Source organism: Cetorhinus maximus, chromosome 25 (assembly GCF_964194155.1).
Source record: "Cetorhinus maximus chromosome 25, sCetMax3.hap1.1, whole genome shotgun sequence".
Classification (NCBI taxonomy): domain Eukaryota; kingdom Metazoa; phylum Chordata; class Chondrichthyes; order Lamniformes; family Cetorhinidae; genus Cetorhinus; species Cetorhinus maximus.
The window spans coordinates 17,779,162-17,801,087 of NC_135903.1; the positions used below are offsets into that span (position 1 = coordinate 17,779,162).

The window sequence follows — 21,926 nt, forward strand, 5'->3', positions numbered from 1 at the left end:
ATGGTTAGATTTTCTCTTGTTGGAGATGGTCATTGCCTGACACTTGTGTGGCGCGAATGCTACTTGCCACTTCTCAGCCCAAGCCTGGATATTGTCCAGGTGTTGCTGCATTTGGACATGGACTACTTCAGTATCTGAGGAGTTGTGAACGGTGCTGAACATTGTACAATGATGTTACTGCTCCACATGAGTCTTCTCCCACCCACTTTCAGTTAACCCTTTTAGCAACACCTTCTTTTACTTTCTCTCTTATCTACTTATCTGTCTGTATCTAATTACCTAAATGTATCTATGGCATTCACCTCATCTATTTGTTGTGCTTGTGAGCACTCTGGGTAAAGAAGCTTCTGCTGAATTCACTATTGAATTTATTAGTCACTTTCTTACATTTCTACCCCCTAGTTTTGGCCTCCCCCATGTTGTCTACTCAGCAGGTACTGTAGATGCCAACTCTTTTTGGATTTCTGGAAGTTTCTTTATGGGAACCTTTGATGGGCATGGCATTCACATAGGCCACAGATGTTGAGAAACAATTCATGACCTTTTCACTGTAGGCAAACATTAAATCATATTTAAGATTTTTTTTAAGACACTGGGAGAACTTCCCTGTTCTTTGAATGATGCCAGGGGATCTTTTGCATCAAGTTTGGAGGGCAAATGGAGCCTCTGACTAACATCTCATCCAACAGTGCAGCACTCCCTCTGTACTGTACTGTAAGTGTTAGCCTGGATTTTCTGCTCGAGTCTCTGGAGTGGAACCCACAAACTTAAGGCTCATAGATAAGAGTGCAACTTAAAGTGGATAAAATCATTGAGAAAATCATGAATGATAGATCTTCCACTTTGTTTACTCACTTGCATATAATATTATTACATTATCTGTATGCAAATTTATGGGGGCTCACTTCATTTTTAACTAGTGACCTCTCATGACATTGCTGACAGGAAGTCAAGGCAATGGGGTACAAGAGTGATAAAATAGGGTTTGAATCAAAATTTCAAGCTAAACATTAATTAGTAACCCTTTATTGATTTAATAGAACACCTAGACTACGCTAATCAAAAGCAGAATATTGTGGATGCTGGAAATCTGCAATTAAAACAGAAAATGCTGGGAATATTCAGCAGGTCAGGCAGCATCTGTAGAGAGGGAAACAGAGCTAATGGTTCGGGTCTGTGACCTTTCATCTAAACTGAGGAAAGCTAGACTACGTTTATTGTCAGCCAATAACAAGTTGTTCAGTATGCACATTTGGCATAAACTGTGCGGTGTAATTTGGGAATTAAGCCATTTATCCATAAAGTCCATAAAGGAGGTAATCTCATACCACATTTGCTTGACACCTGTTGCAGTTTACTTACAGCTGAATGGTGTAGTAACAGAACATCTGTCATTTTTCAAAACTTTGGCAGGAATATAATGCTTGTCGGGCGGGCGCCTGGCCTGAATGAACATGAAATGACAAGCGATAACGTTGGCGAGCGTCCTGACGTCATCGCGCACTTAAGCGCTACTTCGGTCGGCGGGAGCGGGTGGGAGTAGGTAGCGCGCCTGCCAATAATTAAAAGGCCTATTAAGGCCATTAAAGTTATAAGTGAAAGAAATTTTTCGCTGTCCGTCCAACCTTACGGTTGGCGGGCAGGTGAAAAGGCCAAGCGGCCTTTGCACTTTTTTAGGAAACCTCATCCACGGGCGGGATAAGGGTTCCAACAGCAAATAAAAATCAAATAAAAATTTTAACATTTCATTAATAACATGTCCCTGCTCATGTGACAGTGTCACATGAGAAGACATGTTTTATAACATTTTAAATATCTTTATTTTTAATTCTTCATATCTGCAGCTCTGTGCCTCAAGGAGCTTTTCCAGCACACATGTGCGCACATGCGCAAACTTGCGCTCTCACCCCCCGCCCCCCCCCCCCCCCCCCTAATACACAGGCAGTGCTGAGCACTGAAGCACGCGTTTCATGCTGGGCAGGCCTTAATTGGCCCACCAGCTTGAAATTGTGGTCCAGCTCCGATGGCAGGCGGTGGTCGGCTTCCCGGCCGCTCTCGTTTGCCCCCGCCGAGCCCGCCCAACGAGGGCAAAATTCTGCCCTTTGCCCTTTGTTGATTGTCACTCATTTTCAGCAAAGACTTGATGTTTCGATTGGCTCTTATTTCATGTCAAAATTTAATGGTGATTCAGGAACTGGCAGGCAGTATTGCATGAGTCTGCCAGTCCTACATCACTGTATAGAATAATCGTGTCCTACCAGTATTGTAGGAAAAAGAACGGGCTGCATTTTACAATGCATAGAGATGTAAACGTGAAATCAGTCGCTGCTGGGCACATTGTAATTGCCAGAAAGAATAAAAATGAGAAACACAATTCAGTGGTTGATAGAAAGCTTTTGAGGTAGAAATTCATCTGAATTGATTGCAATGGAACTAGGATTAGGAAGGATATAGGAACATAGGATTTAGGAGCAGGAGTAGGCCCTTCATCTGTTTGGGCCTGCTCTGCCATTCAATAAGATCATGGCTGATCTGGTTGTGGTCTCAGCTCCACTTTCCCATTTGCACCCCCATAACCCTTGACTCCCTTGTCTGTCAAAAATCTGTCTAACTCTGCGTTCAGTAAATTCAATAACCCAGCCTCTACTGCTCCCTGGGGAAGTGAATTCCACAGATTAATGACCCTCTGAGAGAAACGATTTCTCCTCATCTCCATCTTAAACCCAGGCAGCAGATCCAAAATCACCCGTTTTGTACCATGACCGGAGATGAATTTCTCCTCCTTTATTCCTTGAAATACATTATTTGGGCTTTAAAAGGTCCGACTGATTGAAAATTGCTCAGTAAAACAGCAGCCAGCACTGCCAGTTTTTGAAATTTAAAGAATAAATCAAGCTTTTGTAACAAGGAATGGACGGCTGACTGGAAAGCTGTTAGGAATACAGACATAAAGGTTTTCGACCCAGAACTCGGGCACAGCATTCATCAACAAGCTCCAGCAGTGCAGTAGCGTCAAGTGACTTTCAGTAAATTCATAAGCAGCTAACTGTCAGCCATCATTCGGAGTTTCACAATGTAATTGTGCCCTTTTAACTTGCAGATCAATGAACCTGAGTCAAACTACAGTCGCTGATTCTTTGACTCTTTTCTGGCATGAATGGTTCAGTTAAGAATGGGATAAAATCGAGACAGCTTTGACCATACAAGTAACCCGATGCTGCTGGGATTTGCCCACAAGTGACTCAAATGTCCCAATAAATCATCCCTGCCACCGCCCCCCACTCCCCCATTCCAAATAATTTAATCAACGGAAACAAAACAAGCAACAGTAGAAAGAAGAATGTATTGGCTAAACTTCATCAGGCTCCTCTCAAGATTCTCACCTGATGGAGCATGGATCAAAGAATTGGGTTGGAGGAAGCTAATGCAGCTGATCCAAAATCTTAAATCCAGGCAGCAGATCCAAAATCACCCGTTTTGTACCATGACCGGAGATGAATTTCTCCCCCTCTATTCCTTGAAATGCATTATTTGGGCTTTAAAAGGTTTGACTGATTGAAAATCAGAAGAGCACTTCTAGTTTTCCAGTTATTGACCCTCTTGCCAGATTCTCCGATTGAGATTGCAATTCCAATTGTAATTTAAAATTTTCTGCATGAGTGTTAGTGAATAATAGGATAACATCAATTCAAAGCATTTCCTGTCATTAATGCCCAAGCAACACTGGGTGCCAGGGGCATTGTGTTCCTGGTGCCCAGTGTTGCTAAAGTAGCAGAGGCAGGCCTTAAATATCGATTGCTGTGGACAATAGGTTGCAGAGTGATAAAGTCCACTGGGGGGGGCTTACCCTTTGTAATGGTTTATAAAGAAGTGACTTCCTGCAGGTCACATTATGTCACAGCAGGTGCCACTGTGATTTTCTTCTTACCTTCTCCAGGGCAGGTGACCTGACAACAGCACAAAAATACCATCAGCAAAAATTTAAATGAGCCAGGCACTGGAATTATTTATTTATTCTTTCATGGGATGTGGGTGTCACCGGCAAGGCCAGCTTTTGTGCCCATCCCTAATTGCCCTTGAATCTAGTGGCTTGATAGGTCATTTCAGGGGTCATTTAAGAGTCAACTACATTGCTGTGGGTCTGGAATCATGTAGGCCGGACCAGCCAAGGATGATAGATTTCCTCCCCTAAAGGACATACCACGTGGATTTTTACAACAATCAATGATAGTTTCATAATCAACATTACTGAGACTAGTTTTCATTTCCAGATTTACTAATTGAATTCAAATTCCACCAGCTGCCGTGGTGGGATTTGAACCCTTTTCCCCTGAGAATTAGCCACGGCCTCTGGATGACTAGTCCAGTGACGTTATCACCTACACCACCATCTCCACACTAACAAATAGATACGAATGCTCCCGCCAGCAGCAAACGCTGCCTAAACCTGTCTGCCTCTCTATACCTCTCTCTCCTCATTTAACAAGTTCCTTAAAATCTACCTCTTTGAGTTTTGATCATTTATCCTAATATCTCTTTATGTGGCTAGGAGTCAAATTTTGTTTAAAAATGCTCCTATGAAGCACCTTGAGATGTTTTGTTACATTAAAGGGGTAAACAAATGGAAATTTTTGATATAAGCGTGCTGCCTTACGCCTGTGGAGGTTGTGAGTTATGAATGTTTTGCTGTTGTGAAAGAATTGGAGTATTCAGTAAATTCAGGGGTGTTACAGCTATTCGTTCCAACTGTAGATAACTTTACAGATCCCTTCAATGCATTAAGACCCTAGTCAAGAAAGACCTTCATATTACCTCTTGCAATATGATTGATGCTGAATCCCAAATATAGTAGATAGCAGATCCTCAGTATAAATTAAGAAATGTTTCTCCCTTGTGGGAATGATCAGATCAGTGTTGTACTGAAGCATCAGAGTTTTTGTGCAAACGCATTGATGCTTAATAAAGTGCCTGAAATAGACTGTTGTTAGCCTGATGTATCCCACACATTGATGTGCTGCAGAGCTCTATAATAAAGTCATTACCAGGAACCACTTTCACAAATCTTGCCAGACATTTCACTTTTCACTTTGTTGCTAGGATCCACAAGAGTGGAGAGAGACAAAAAGCTCCTTAGTGTAGGTTTCCATTCCCATTATGATTTTGCTGGATTTGTGCTGCATTTTTTTATGCTATTAATTGCAGCCACATCCTGACCTCTGGCGATAAAGCAGGTTGGACATTGCAACCTATTCTCACACCGCACATTGTCATTTTACGCTGATTTATCGAATCTGATCTCAGTAATAAACACATTAACAGAACATCTGTCTACATTCATATTGTGCCTTTGATGTTGAAAATCTCCCATGATGATTTACAGAAGGCTCCACCAAAAATAAATGCTGGGTGAGGATGGTTAAAGCCTTACTATACACCAGGAAAAAATGTAAATAAAAACATTATAAAAGATATGGGGGAGAATTTTTCCTATGACAGGCTGGGTGGGAGCGGGCAGGGGTGGGCGCAGAGCCGATCGCTGCCCACAATTAGCTGCGCGCCGCCATTTTACGCCAATTAAGGCCCGCCCAGCGTAATGTGCGCCTATGGAAGGCCGCTTGGGCTCTTTGACTGCCCGCCAACCTTAAGGTTGGACGGGCAGCGTTCTTAACAAGGTTAATTGCTTTTTTAACGGCCTTAATAGGCTGTTGACAGTTTGGGGGGCGCACAGCCACCTCCGGCGGGTGCCTGCTAAACGAAATATCGAAATTACGCACACCCAACGTCATCGTTCGTCATTTTACACGTCGGTGTGTCGGGCCCGCTCCCGCTCGCCGATGGCAATATTCTGCCCGTGTGTTGTGAGCCATAGAAGAGAGATTAGGGAGGGTGGCCAAAAAGCGTTTGAAAGCGTGTTTAAACTTCTTAAAAATGCATCGTGCTTCCTCAAGAAATGCATCTCTTTTCATGAACTGGCCCTGTTATGCTTTTGGTTTTCCATCATGGGGTCAGAATTTTATATTAAAGCAGAAGCTAAATACTGCGGATGCTGGAAATCTGAAATAAAAACAGAGAATGCTGGAAAGCCTCAGCAGGCCTGGCTGCATCTGTGGAGAGAGAAACAGAGTTAACGTTTCGAGTCCAATATGACTCTTTTCCAGAACTCTGAAGAAGATGCGAAATGTTGGGCTGAATTTGATGTGCCCCTGGCGGGCATTTTTCCCGTGGGGGGGGGCACGTAAAATGGGGTGGGCACCCAACCCACCACCTCCCCACCCATCCCTGAGCTCACTCCCATGATAATGTGGGGGCGGGGGTGCGGGGTTGGGTGGATGCCAAAATCGGCAGCCCGCCTGCCATATTAAAATGACTAATTCAGGGTTAATTAGGCTTGTTCTCAAGCCTATTGACTCAAATAATACACTGCCCACACCATAATATGTTTGGCATGGGCAGCAGGGTGGGAGCGGGCAGCCTGATTTTTAACCTCAAGTGGATAAAGGGCAGGCAGGAAGGGGTCATGTTGCTCTTTGGGGGCTGCCCTTTGCCAATTGCGGGGCATCCCCCCCTTAGGCTGAACACCTTCTTCCTTCCTATCTGCCCCCTCTCTTAAACCCACCCTCTCGTCCCACTAATGCTGAGAGGTTGTTTCCCCTTGTGGGAGAGTCTAGGACCAGAGGGCACAATCTCAGAGTAAGGGGTCGACACTTAAGACAGAGATGAGGAGGAATTTCTTCTCTCAGAGGGTAGTGAATCTGTGGAATTCTTTACCTCAGAGGGCTGTAGAGGCTGGATCGCTAAAAATATTCAAGGCTGAGATAGGCAGATGTTTAATCAGTAATGGAATCAAGGGCTATGGGGAATGGGAAGGAAAGTGGAATTGAGGATTATCAGATCAGCCATGATCTCATTGAATGGTGGAGTAGACTTGATGGGCTGAATGGCCTAATTTTGCTCCTATGGTCTTATAGTCTTATGATCACTGACCCTCTCCCTAACGCTCCCAAACTGTAGGCCTACAGCCAAGCTGTTAGGGAGGGAGTTCCAGAGTTTTGACCCAGTGACAGTGAAGGAATGGCGATATATTTCCAAGTCAGGATGGTGAGAGGCTTGGAGGGGAACTTCCAGGTGGTGGTGTTCCCACTTATCTGCTGTCCTTGTCCTTCTAGATGATAGTGGTTGTGGGTTTGGAAGGTACTGCCTAAGGAGCCTTGGTGAGTTTCTGCAGTGCATCTTGTAGATGGTACGCACTGCTGCTACTGTGTGTCAATGGGGAGGGAGTGAATGCTTGTGGGCTGCTTTGTCCGGGATGTTGTCAAGCTTCCTGAGTGTTATTGGAACTGCACTCATCTAGGCAAGTGGAGAGTATTCATCACATTCTTGACTTGTGTCTTGTGGATGGTGGACAGGCTTTGGGAAGTCAGGAGGTGAGTTACTCGCTGCTGATATATATAAGGTGCTTTCTCTTTTCACTAAATTTACCTTTCTTTCTTTCCTTTTACTTCTGTATATTATCAATTTATACTTTTTATATTATCAATTATAATTGTTATATCACTATTATTAATAATTCTAACTATAATTATCATTATTCAATATTATTGCTTTAACACATTACTTGGCATTGTCTCTCATTCCTGTTATGTCCAGAGTACAGCTCTGAACCTAAGTGAAACTCTAGAAGGGACTCTCACACCCTTATAGATTTTTGGCAAGCTGCCAGGAGCCCGAAAATGAACATGGATGAGGCTATAGAAAAGTATCTTAGAGCTAAATTACCCCTGAAGGAGGGATGGATTCGACTCACTGAGCAGTCAGATGATCCAGTCTTTGAGGCAGAACTCTCGATGGGAGGATCCACGTGTAAACCAGGGCTGTTAAGAGCAATCTGGTTGCTGGTACGAAAGGAGAAATAATGAGATTAGAGAGTCAGATGATGGAAATAAAAGTAAGGTCAGGAGCAAGAGTTGGAAGAGTATAAAACTAAACTAGCCAATGAAGAAGCTAAACTGATATAGAGAAGAAGAGTTGGCAAACCTTTTCAGAGAAAAGGAAGGTCAGCGTGCAGTTGCAGAACATATTCTAGGTCAGCTCCAAGAGGAGAGGGAAGGGAGAAATAAGGACTGGGAAAGATATGCCGTGGAAATTGACCATTGGGCAGGAGAGGTGGAATATATTAAAAGCCAGTATGTGGAGGCAAATGAAAGGTGAAGAGCTGCCACTGATGCCTTCCTGGCACTGCTGGGACTGCTGGAGGTGCTGTCAGCTCCAGCGGGTGGGATTTCCACCCCAATGAGGGGCAGAAGTTCCACTCGGACCTTGTTAATCAGCCTGGCAGTGCTTTGTTGCTGCGGTGCTGATTGATGTGGAGCCTGTTGGCTTCACACCAATGTGGCTTCGGGGGGTGGAGGGGTGGGGGTGGGCCTCCTTCTCCCCTGTATTATTCTGCCCGTTAACCCTGTTTCTCTCTCTACAGATGCTACCACACCTGCTGAGATTTTCCAGCATTTTCTGTTTATATTTCATAATTTTCTACGTGGGTTAATTTTTACACCCAATTATTTATGAGGACAGGTGCATATGTTGGGTTTGTATCCCCTAGTATAGAAAATGAAGGGATATTTGAGATGTTTAAGATGATTAAAGGACCTGATAGCCAAGCTCCCTTGTTCTAGACTTCTCCATCATAAGAAATAGTTTCTCTCTATCAACCCTATCAAATACCCAAGCAGCCATTGTTGATTATTACATCGTTCAGCTTGAGGAGAGAATGATTCTGAAGCACAGAGGTCATAGGAGGCAACTTCCTTTTACTAAGGTAGATTGTAAAGCTTCTTTAGCTATGTGAAAAGGAAAAGATTAGCTAGGACAAATGTGGGCCCGTTACAGGTGAATTTATAATTGAGAACAGGGAAATGGCACAGAAACAAAACAGTTACCTTGTGTCTGTCTTCATGGAAGAAGATACAGAAAATCTCCCAGAAATACTAGGTGACCAAGGGACTAAAATAAATTGGTATTTGTACAGAGGTAGCGTTTGAAATGTTAACTGGGTTGAAGGTTGATAAATCCCCTGGAACAGATGAGCTTCATCCCAGAGTGTCGAAGGAGGTGGCAAGATAGCAGATACATTGGGCATTATCTTTTTAACTTCTAAAGATTTTGGAATGATCCCTGTGGACTGGAAAACACCAAATGTAACCTCACTATTTAAGAAGAGAGGAAGAGGGAGAATGGAGAACTACAGACCTGTTAGTTTGACATCAGTAGTCGGGAAAATGTTAGAATCTATTATAAAGGATGGGATAACTTGGACATTTAGAAAAGAATGGTAAAATTGGGCAGAGTCAACATGGATTTATGAAAGAAGAACCATGTTTGACAACGTTGTCGGAGTTTTTTGAGGACATTACTTGTGGCGCTGATAAAGGAAAACCAGTGGATGTGGTGTATCTGGATTTTTCAGGAGGCTTTTGATGAGGTCCCACACAGGAGGTTAGTGAATAAAATTATAGCACATGGGATTTGGGGAAATATACTAGTATGGATTGAGAATTGGTTAACATACAAAGAGCAGACAGTAGGAATAAACAGATCATTCTCAGGGTGGCAGGCTGTTACTAATGGGGTATCACAAGGATCAGTGCTAGGTCCACAGTTGCTCACAATCTATATAAATGATTTGGATTTGGGGACCAAATGTAATATTTCCAAATTTGCTGATGACACCAAACTGGATGGGAATGTAAGTTGTGAGGAGGATGTAAGGACACTTCAAACAGTCTTGGACAGGCTAGGTGAATGGGCTAGAACATGGCAGCTGGAATATAATGCGAATAAGTGTGAAGTTATTCACTATGGTAGAAAAAACAGAAAGACAGAATATTTCTTAAATAGTGTGAGGTTAGGAAGTACGGTAGGGGGTTTGAGTGCGGGAGTAAAGATGTCCTGCTGCAGTTGTACAGAGCTTTGATGAGACCTCACCTCGTGTATTGTGTACACTCTTGGTCCCCTTATATCTAAGAAGGGGTATACTTGCCATAGAGGGAGTGCAATGGAGGTCACATTAATCCCTGGGATGGTGGAATTGTTATATGAGGAGAGATTGGGGAGATTGGATCTGTATTCCCTAGAATTTCAAAGATTGAGAGGTGACCTCATTGAAACTTATAAAGTTCTTACAGGGCATGACAGGGTGGATGTAGATAAGATGCATCCCCTGGTTGATGAATCTAAAATCATAATCTCCGGATACGGAGTAGGCCATTTAAGACTGAGATGAGGAGAAACTTCTTCACACAGAGGGTGGTGAATCCTTGGAATTCTCTACCTCAGAGGGCTGTGGAAGCTCAATCATTGAGCATGTTCAAAACAGAAATTGATAGATTTCTGGAGACTAATGACATCAAGGGATATGGGGATAGCATGGGAAAGCGGTATTGTAGTAGATGATCAGACATGATCTAATTGAATGGCGGAGCAGGCTCGACAAGCTAAATGCCCCATTCCTATTCCTTTATTCCTATGTTCCTAATAGTAGGAGTATGTGAGATGGCTGGATGCTGTAGGGATGAATGGCCTTCTATGTCCTTGAGTGGGGCACTGACATTAATGTGTCTGAAGAGGCTTAGTCTTGTAACTGGAGAGTATAGTTTGAGAATTCAAATTGGAAATTGGAAATATAACGTGGCTCCCTTCACCTGCAACTGTCTCTCTGCTGACCAAGCTATACGATTGCCAGGTGGATATAACAGGGCCTGTAGAAAGGATTGGTGGCAACTTGCCGCGTGCAGTCAACCTATTTGCCATGCCTTCTTTCATGCATTACCATTTATAGCATGACATGCTGTGATTGATGTGTTTCTGAAGGACCACTCAACATAATGGTTATTGATGCATTCACATGTTTTACTGAAGCCATCGTGGGGTTTGCTGTCACAATTTTCTTCAGGAAGAGGAGCCTGCACCTGTGTTACCTGCCTCTGTCCTTGGGTGCATGGGTGTGGAAGGTGGGGCCTGTTCAACAGAGCCTGTTGAATGCCACTTGATTCACCTGGCATCCCTCTGAATGCCCTGTTCTTCTTCCACGCGATTCCGATTTGGGATTAGTGAAAGCCATTGCTGCCTGTGATGTTGTTGGGGGAAATAAACAAATTAGAAAAACTGGTACAAAGGCTCATAAGACCCTAAGGATGGAAAAGTTGGCTGCATAGCAACTATCACTTAGTCCCCAAATGTCTGGCAGGAAATGCATGCACATTACTGGCCACAAGTACATATATTGGGAAAGGACAAAAGCATCATTGGGCAGTGCCCACACCTGGAACAGGTGTTAGTCCCTTTGCATATGAAAATAAGGGGCCTAACCCCTATTTGAGGCTTTCACTGTAAGATTGGTTTTGCCCTGAGGAAGCTGGCATTGAACACACTCAGGAAAGCCAGGCTTTGGGATGGCCTGTTAGGCCACAATGAAGAAGGTAAGTTATTGAAATTAATTTGCCTGAATGTGGAGCAGCCCTACTCCTCCCCACCCCTCATTTAAATAACATTGGGCCCTTGCTGTACCCTGCTGTTTGCCCCTCCCAATTGTAGCCTTGCCACCCTGGCATGCCTAAATATGGAGCTATACCCAAATTTCCAGCTGTAAGTACCAACAGGGATGAACAAAAAAACAGGACAGAAATGGTTTTAAAACCTTACGCCCCTGCATCACTGTACCCGTTAAATTAATTGCTGCACATGTCTCAATCCCTAACAACTCTGGACGCCTAGTTTCTTTGAAGTTCTGTATACCCCCACATAAATTAAAACATTGTACACAGGACGATCTCACCGTCCCTTTGCCTTCGTAGATGAAGCTCCCTCCTGCTGTAGGCAGGAACTCCCATGGCCATCCCTAACCCTAACCAGAAACATGTATCAGGGGATTTATAGGTGGTGATCAGTCAGGGACTGATCCTTGATAAATTCTCTGCTCTGGCCCATCGGCGCTGGTTTTCATACTGCCAGCAGGTCTCTCTACTCTAACACAGCCCAAGGTGAGAAAAGTAGTCTACGCGTTAGAATATGTCCACTTATAAACATGGCGACAACAACAAATGGCAGCACCAGCTGTGGGCAGGAATTCGCCATCATGTTGACATGTGGTTTTAGAAGCTCCAAAGCAGATGCCAGCCTTGCAAACAAGCATTTTACTGAGGCCATTGTTGGGTTTGCTCTTGGAAGTTTTTTCAGGGAGAGGAACCTCCAATTTTGTTACCTGCCTCTGTCCATGGGTATGGAAAGTATGATTGCAAGTTCTTTCTTTCTAATTGATAGAGCTTGATTGCTGTGATTAGTCAGTGCTTCACGTGACTACCAGGATGGTAGAAAAAAAATTCTTTCGAGTTATGAATAGTCACAGATTGCAACTCTTTCGAGTACAATCACAGTTCTTGGTATCCGGGAGTGGGACATGAACCCACAACCTTCTGATTCAAAGGCGAGGGTGCTATGAACTGAGCCACAGCTGACACCTCCCAGGATGGTAGAAGATGAACTAGACAGACGTTGGTCTCAATTTGTCTAACATTCCCCATATTTCTATTAGCTGTGACTGGAACAGCATATGCACATTGGTGTAGTTCTGATTATTAACACATGGAGGAACTTATGAGTAATGACCACCTCCTTAGTCAGGCTAATGTGTGACATCCAGGTCTAGGAGAGGGGAAAGGGTAGAAAATAAAAATAATGGTTTAATTACCTTGCCTTGTGAAATACTGACAACGTCTTCAGGTTGGCAGGACGTGAATGTGTGTTAGTGATTCATCCTTACTCTGGGCGGAATTCTCAATCTTTGTCAGAAAACACTTGGTTCAGAATCAATTTCATGTTTTCATTTGCGATTTTTGTGTTGGAACATTAATTACAAAGCAAAATAATCCTTTTAGGAAGATTAATTCAGAAGTATTAGTAGGTCATTCGTTCATAAAAGAAGCTTTGGGAGGAAGTTGCACATAGTAAAAGAATGCCTTTAAATAATTTATTTAATACATAATTCAGATTTGATGTCATTTAATGAAAATTGTACCTGTGATTATTTAATAGAATCATAGAATGATTATAACCCATTCGGAGGCATGTTGTGTCCATGCTCTGTCTGCAAGAGAAACTGAACTCATCACACTCTCCTGTCCTTTCCCCATATCCCTGCTAATTTTTTCTCCAGATGCTTATCCGATTTATTTTTGAAAGCCACAATGGACTCTACCTCCACCACACTGTTAGGCAGTACATTCCAGATTCTAACTACTTGCTGTGTAAACAGGTTTTTCCTCGCTTTGGTTCTTTTGCCCTTCACCTTATATCGGTGTCATTTGGTTCTTGACCCTCCCATCACAGTATCTCTCTGCCTTCTCTGCCTAGACCCCTCATAATATTGAACACTTCTATCAAATCCCTCTCACTCTTCTCTTCTCCAAGCAGAACAATCCAGCTTCTCCAATCCATGTACGTAGCTCAGGTCCCACATTCTTATAAATCTGTTCAGCAGCCTCTCTAAAGCCTTCACATCCTTCCTAAAGTGCAGTGCCCAGAATTGAACACAACCAAGTTGAGGCCGAACCAATGTTTTATCAAGGTTCATCATAATCTCCTTGCTTTTGTGCTCTATTCGTCTATTTATGAAGCTCAGGATACCTTTTTAACCATTTTCTTAACCTTCTGTACCATTTTTGAATTCATAGCATTGAGATTGACCACCAAGTATTGGGAATACATTGCATGGTGTTTCAGTTCAGGCAAGACTGAAGCTTACTTCATAGCATACCTTCAGATAACGGCCAATTAGTGCAGTGTCAAAGACTGCTTTTCCTTAAATAATCTCAGTATTTTAATGTTTCAATCAAACTTCTGGTTCATTTCAAGAATAAATTTTAGGATGTGGGCGTTGAACGAACAAAACCCAACCTTGGAATTGCTGAAGAACCCTTTGGATGCGATTTTTTGATAACTGTCATTAAAAGATCTGTTGCTGAATTGAATATCTGATTAAAAGTGTTTTCAAGCAGTCACAACAATGGGCCACATTATATTAAGCTCAGTACTGGAGGTAGAGGATGGTGGGAAGTGGGGGCAGCTGGGGAGGTGGGTAACATGCTGAAGATGTGATCTCATAATTGAAGTTCTGAAGGGCAATTTTTCACCACAATAAGAATACAGGATGTCATTGGCTTGTGAAAAGCCTGATGCTGAAAGGGGAACAAAGGCATGTGTTGTGGGAAACATCTAAGTCAGATGCAGATTTACTGATACTGAATTTGGCAAAGAAAACATCTCTGCTTTTTTGGCTTGTAACCAGCGATTCCACTGGGTGCACCTTGAATGCCCAGAGGGGCGATTCCAATTATTTCAGCTGATGGGCATTTTTATGCCTGTCCTTTGCTTGCCTGTGAGACGTAGATGGTGGTACGTTGCGGCCATTAAGCTGGGTGATTCCAGTAGAGTTGACCTTGGCAGATTCGCAGTTAGTTGGAGACATTTAGTTCTGCAGAGTAGCTGAAGAGGCTGTTTTATTTCCTTTTTGATTGTGGCTTCTGCTGAGCCTTGCCTCCAGCAACAGAGACTTCAACTGCAACTGTAGGGGTGACTGCTTTTCCTTCTTGCTGAGACACACAGCACACTGGTCTGCAGTTAACTTTTTAACTCATTTTTTTCCTGTGTATTCCAGGAGGGGAAATATTCATGCCTTGCATCCATCTCAGAACTATTTACACACTCTGAGATCAACAGGAGATGGATTTTTGGGTGACTGCTGAGACGTGCAAATCAGTCTTTTGTCTCTGCAATCACGGGAGATTAAAGTTCAGAATTTTGCATCTTTCCTATCTCCCTTTCAAGTATCTCTGCTTGAAGAAGGCCATGACACCTTTTCAGGTGTGACATTCTATGATCTCTCAGGACAGGTCTGTCAGTATAATCCATATAGAAACTTTCCAGATTTACCTTATCAGCCATCTTTTGCTCAGTGTTCTTGCTTGTATTTCTTTAAGAACACACAAGCACATAATTCTTCCTGAAAAAGTTCAATTTGCCCATTAGTAATTTGTGGCTGTAATCAACTTTTCATGACAATTTGGCATTCTTGTATTTATTTTAATGAAAGCAAGATGGAAAGCTAAGCAAAGTTCGAGACTAGAATTGCTGATATTAGTGGACAAACGTTATACAAGTTCTCATGATATTCCTTTGTGCATTATTTTAGTGGAGACATTAGCCCACTTGGAGACTTTAATTAGTAGGTCAGAAATGAGCAATGGGCATTTTTAATAGTACAGAAGAAATTAAAGGGAGTTCTGATAGACTGTCCAAATTATGGGTTTTTGATAAGATACATAATGAAAACCTACTTCTCCTGGTTGGTGAGTCAAGGCATACGTTTAAAATCATCATCAAAAGATCAAAATGAGGAGATTTTATTTTACACAGAACGTTGTTTGGGTGTCGAATATCCACCAGAAACAGTGGGCTGATTTTACATAGGGGTGGGGATGGGGTTGGGGGCAGGGTCCATGCTTCCTGGCCATCAGACTATTAAATGGCTTGAAGCGGCTCATCGGGGAGGAAGCCCTGCCTTTGAGAGCTGTTGTTCAATCAAATGGCTGGCAGCCCCCGGTACCAGCAGTGCCACTGGGAATGGTGGCCTTTGCTGGCATTGCAGCTGTCCAGGGGCATGCTCCGTTGAAGTCAGACTTTAAGGCAAGTCTGGGGTCTCGCTGGGGCCAGGCTCATAGGCCCCAACATGGAGAGTGGGAGGCCTGGGTGGGCAGGGCACTGGGGGAGGGGAAACATTGGTGTTGGGGAGGGTGGGGTGGGGGGAATGATCTTGGAGGATGGCCTCCAATGGCACTGGGAGCCTGTAATGGAAGCACCCCCATCGCTGACTGGCCACCCAGCAAAATGTGGCAGTCTGAACACTTTGCTCTGGCTTCCTGTCTCTGGGGCTAAAAATTTTATGGAAGCGGGAGGAGGCCCTTAGTTGGCCACTAATTGGCCACTTAAGTGCTTCAATTGACCCACAGGAAGGTGGGCCACGTGATGCCTCTCCTACCGCTGGTAAAATTGAGGCAGGGATAGGCGAATAGGCATGGAATGGCACCCAATTTTGTGTCCCCCACCACCCACCCCCCCAGCCTCCACCAATCTGCCAACCCTGTAAAATTCAGTGTAGCGATGGAAACAGAATCTATAATGATTCCTGCAAAGGAAAATGGATAAATGAAAAAATGTTAAAAGAACCTGGACAAGTGTAGGGCAACAGTACTAAGTGAATAGTTCTATGTGATAACCCAGGCACAGTGGGCTTAATAGCCTTCTTCTGCTGCTATTTATTGTGAATAGGTTAAATGTCTCCATTAAAATGGTGGCAGGAGGAACTTCGGATCTACCTATTTAGAGCTGATATATTAGTAGCCCACAGTGCCGATTCAGGGCTTAAAAGAAATGGAAAAAATCCAAATGTGCAGTTTGGAGATCTCCTCGCTGATCAGTGTTAGAAAATTTATAGTGGATAGTTATTAATTTTCTTCTGTTAGTTCTGTGGAGATTTCATTGACATGGATAATGGACTGACGGAGGATTCTTTAAGGGCATTGACAAGACAGGCTTCTTAAAAGAAAGCCATCAACCATTTTGACCAAGGGGCGGAATTTTGCGTCCCCTCCTGCTGGCGGGATTTTCTGGTCCTGCCGAAGTCGTTGGGCTTTTGAACAGCTCGCCGCCTTTTTCAGCCCCACCCCTGCCGTGATGGGGGCTGTAGAATTCCATCCCATGTCTTTGATGATTCTAGTTGAAAATAATCAAAATTTTAAGAGCCTCCCTCGCATTTGCGTTTCTATAGTTGCTTTGTCTTTTAAACAGAAAGGAGATGGAGAGGTGCCAGAGCTGTAGCGATTAAACTGATACAGGAAATGAAAGTGAAATTCACAACCATTGAGACAATTGGTCCAGCCCTAAACAACACGGTTAACTCTTCATGACCTAAGGACACGAGGGATGGGCAATAAGTCAAATGTTGCCAGTGTTACATTCCGAAAAAAAAATGTAGCTAAACAAAATTCAAATATAATCCTTTGTTTTCAGTGAAAACTGGCTCCCTAAGAAAGGGGAACTGAAGGAGATACTAATCAGGGGTATTTTATTAAAGACTTAGGCTGGAATCAATTGCTCCTGTTGGCGGTGGGTGTTATGACGGGCACGAGCAGACACTATGGCGAGAAGGCCAAATATCGGTTTTATGCCGTGGTGAAGCCAGTTTGCCGATGTCCGCTCTACATGTCGATGGCGGGCCACATTTCTCGCCGTCCAATGTTGGGAGCTTAATTTTAATGCATTTGCATCTTATCGCTATGGCGACAAGCCGGAATCATCCCCCCACGGTCAAATTTACCTCCCACATCGGCGTGACTTCAGAATGGCGCGATTTACAACTGCCTTTAAAAGGCGTGCACCTGGTGAGCTGAACTTCAGGGTGGGGGGAAACACAGAGGTGAGTGCGCACAACCTTATGCAGCGCTCGTGAGGGTCACCCGGAGGACATCGAGGAAGAGGTGCCGCGCATTCGGTGGGGGGCACGAGCAAGTTGGTTTTTCCTGGCTGGCTTTCAGCGCGGTGCCGGGACGAGGGCTCCAGTGTGGGCAGGGCTGGGATGGAGACAAGGCAGTGCCGAGTGAAGGAAGTGCACAAGCACATGCCGGGAGGGCAGTGGGAGGGGGCAGGGTGAGGGTGAGGGAATCGACCACACACTTGGGGAAAAATTCTCCCCCCCCCACCCCCAAGTCAGGGAGGAAGTGCGGAAGTGGGCGCGGGCGGGTGTGCCGCCAATCAGCGCCCCCGCATGTGCGCGAAAGAGCACACAGATCTCCCTGAGGCTAAGTGCTGCCTCAGGGAGATGAGCTCTGATTTAAAACTTTTAATAAACATGTTAAAAAATTTTCCCTGCCATGTCCCTTCATGTGACCCTGTCACATGAGTGGGGACATGTCCAGAAGTTTTATTGAAACCTTTCTAAAAAATTTAAGTACCCTCATGAAACCTCCTCCCGCCCGTGGATGGGGTTTCATGCTTTTTCTGAAGCCCGCCAGGGCTCCCAGCCTGCCCGCCAACCTTAAGGTTGGACAGGCAGGTCCATTAACGACCTTAATTAGTTATTCAATGGCCTCAATAGGCCGTTGACAGGTCGGCGGGCGCACAGCTGGCTCAGACGTGCCACCGCCGACCTGAAAATGGAAATGACGCGGGGGCACGTTGGGAGTTCCACCTGACGTCATCCCGCGTCATTTTATGTGTCGGCGAGCGGGCCCCGCCCCCATTCGCCGACCGGAGGTTCCTGCCCTTGGAAAAGCTTGTCAAAAGTGAGCATTTTTCTGCAGCTGAGACAGTTCAGCAGCAACTCCATTGACAGGCTTGGAGCCGGGCCTCTGAAGCATTTCTGCCCACTCAAGCAACGCAAAAGCATAAACGTGCCACCAAATGCTCCAGAACTTTTCACCTCTTGGGTGCAGCCTGCAAAATGATATGCGTTTTAGGGGGTTGCACAACATGAATGAATAAAAAATAATTGGCTGACTGGGCAAGTTGTACAATGCCCTTGCGAAAGGTGGTTATGGCGCAGTCACTGGTGGAGGCACTCAGAGCCCCTTGCAATGTCTTTATTAAGGTTTGGACCAGTATCCATTACGGTTCAAGCTAACAGTGCAGCCTTGCAGTGCGGGCTAGGAGAATGCCTGCTCCTGAGCTGAGAGCACAGCATGCAGTCCAGTGGGCGAAGCTGCCACCAATCGGTCAAGTGGAGTGGAGTGGACGTGGGTGGGGTTTTGGACAGCCAATGAGTGCACTGCACACTGGCCATCCAAATGGCGGCCAACACTCTCCGGCATGCGAGAAGGGGCCTTGAAACTTAACCAAGAGAGGTTCTTAGGGCACATATGCTAACCCACGTCTCTCTCTCTAATCCTGCAGGAGGAGAACATTAGGATCATGGAGCCTGGTGATTTAGTGGTATGCCTCATGACTTGTAGGGAAGAAGGAGAAGAGAGTGGCGGAGGTGCCTGGTTTGCCAATGGGAGGAGCACCGCCCTCAAGATGAAGGGGCGACAGGGCCTGCTGTGCATGCAGCTGAAGATCCACAGAGAGCCGTCGCTCGTAGACACCTCGCTAGACCCAGGGTCTATAGATGGCACCTGTCATTCCTGCAGGTGACTGAGAACCAGTGTTGCTGAAGACTGCACATGTCTAGGGAACTGGTTGGTCACATATGCCACCTGCTGCAGGATTTGGCGCCACGGGGACAAGGAGAGCATTCACTGCCAGTGGCCGTGAAAGTGACTGCGGTGCTTAATTTTTATGCCAGGGCTCCACAGGTAACCTGTGTGGATCTCGCAAGCTCCCAGCTACAAGTGCATCCAAGAGGTCACGAACGCCATCTTCATAAAGACACAGAACTTTGTGCATTTCAACCAGGATCAGGAAAGCCAGAAAGCAAGCGCACTGAGATTGGCGGCAATCTCTGATTTTCCCCAGGTGCAGGATTGCCATCGACTGCACTCACATGGTGCTTCGATCTCCGTGTCAACTACATCAATCACAAGGGCTTCCACTCGCTGACTGATCAGCTGATGTGTGACCACCACAAACACATCCTACAGGTCTGCGCAGGATTCCCAGGGAGCGTCAACAACTCCTACATCCTTATATAAAAACAAAAAACTGCGGATGCTGGAAATCCAAAACAAAAACAGAAATACCTGGAAAAACTCAACAGGTCTGGCAGCATCGGCGGAGAAGAACAAAGTTGACGTTTCGAGTCCTCATGACCCTTCAACAGAACTAAGTAAAAATAGGAGAGGGGTGAAATATAAGCTGGTTTAAGGTGGGGGGGTGGGGGGAGACAAGTGGGGGGGGGCTGGTTGTAGGGACAAGCAAGCAGTGATAGGAGCAGATAATCAAAAGATGTCACAGACAAAAGAACAAAGAGGTGTTGAAGGTGGTGATATTATCTAAACGAATGTGCTAATTAAGAATGGATGGCAGGGCAGGCAAGGTACAGATAGCTCTAGTGGGGGTGGGGTGAAATAAGACTAAAAGGGCATAAAAGGTATAGATTTAAAAATAATGGAAATAGGTGGGGAAAGAAAAATCTATATAAATTATTGGAAAAAACAAAGGGGAGGGGGAAGAAATGGAAAGGGGGTGGGGGTGGAGGGGGGAGTTCAAGATCTAAAGTTGTTGAACTCAATACTCCGTCCGGAAGGCTGTAAAGTGCCTAGTCGGAAGATGAGGTGCTGTTCCTCCAGTTTGTGTTGAGCTTCACTGGAACAATGCAGCAAGCCAAGGACAGACATGTGGGCAAGAGAGCAGGGTGGAGTGTTAAAATGGCAAGCGACAGGGAGGTCTGGGTCATTCTTGCGGACAGACCGAAGGTGTTCTGCAAAGCGGTCGCCCAGTATTATATTATTATATTTCACCTCTCTCCTATTTTTACTTAGTTCTGTTGAAGGGTCATGAGGACTTGAAACGTCGACTCCTACATCCTTAGCAGGTCTCAGATCCCTGACATCTTCCAGGGTTCACAGAGGCTGCAGGGATGGCTCCTCAGAGACAAGGGCTACCCACAGAGAATATGGCTGACGACACCCGTGTGGTGGCCTCAGACTGCAGCAGAGCGACGGTATAACGAGGCTCAAGCCGCGACCCAGACTTTGGTGGACCAAGTGATAAGCATATTGAAAATGAAGCTCTGGTGCCTTGACAGGTCTGGTGGAGCACTGCAATACTGTCCTCAGAGGGTGTCACGCATTATTGTAGTCTGCTGCGTGCTCCTCAACCTGGTGCTGATACGGGGGGAGGACTTGGCTGAGGAGGAGATGGAGGAGCTGCACGACTCCTCCTATGAGGACCTCAAAGGGGATGAGGGTGATGAGGTCCCCGAAAGCGAGGATGCTGGCAATGAGGCCATCACACTGGCCAGACAAGATTCATGGAGGATGATGATGAGCTGCAGTAAGGACAGTCCTGACATCCTCCCCTTGCATTTGAGAATGTTTGACTCCTGTGTGGCTGATGGTGGCTCACATACCCTCAGTGCTCAGGTTCAGGTCATGGAGATGCAGTGGAGGTCCTAATAGTCACAAGATTCCAGGAGGATGATGCAGTGAGGACACTCCATAGATCTTCACATAGCCTCTGTAAATGTCTGACTCTAGTCTGAAGCCAGACGGACTCCTCCATTCTCTCTTGCAATCTGAGGAGTGCACTGGACATCCCTTCCTAATGTTCCTGTGATAGTCTTTGCAGCTCCACCAACTGATTGAAGGCCGAGTCCAGAGGCTCATCATCTGACTCAACTCATCAGGTTCTTTGCCTCCAGCAGTCCTCCAAGGGCTGGCAACCTCAGGTGTCCCTGCCTCTGCCTGCTGTGGAACAGATTGTGTGTGCTCACCAGATAGTGAACCTGAGGCTGCTGTACAGCTAGGTTCCACCAGGGTGTGTGTTGTTGTGCTGGTGGAGGGTGTGGGTGAGCACCTTGACAGGTCTTCAATGGTGCTGCCTTTCAGCGTCCTCATCTGAGGTGCTCTCGGTGCTGGAGTCAGGGTCAAGGTTGCCTGAGGGCGACATGGCAGATGTGCCTCAGAGAGGAAGTAGAGATTATTAGTGCTTGGCAGCCGTGTTACACACAGAACAGTGGACTCAGGGTAGCATTGACAGAGAGATGATGTGGTGCCGGTTTCTCACTAGGTTGCTTGACGCCAACCTCATCATTGCCGCACGTCCTCTCCAGCCAGCTCCAATGCGCGACTCTCGAATGGAGTGAGGACCTTGATGTACACCCTGCATGTGAACACTCGCATTGCTTGTGCGTCATCTTGTCCTGCATAAAGACAAATGGAGAG

General features: G+C 45.2%; 1 long non-coding RNA gene across 1 annotated transcript in view; it reads left to right on the forward strand.

The window, feature by feature from the left end:
- Positions 1 to 21,926, forward strand: part of LOC144667734 (uncharacterized) — a 48,492-nt gene that overhangs the window by 18,675 nt on the left and 7,891 nt on the right. The window lies entirely within an intron of this gene.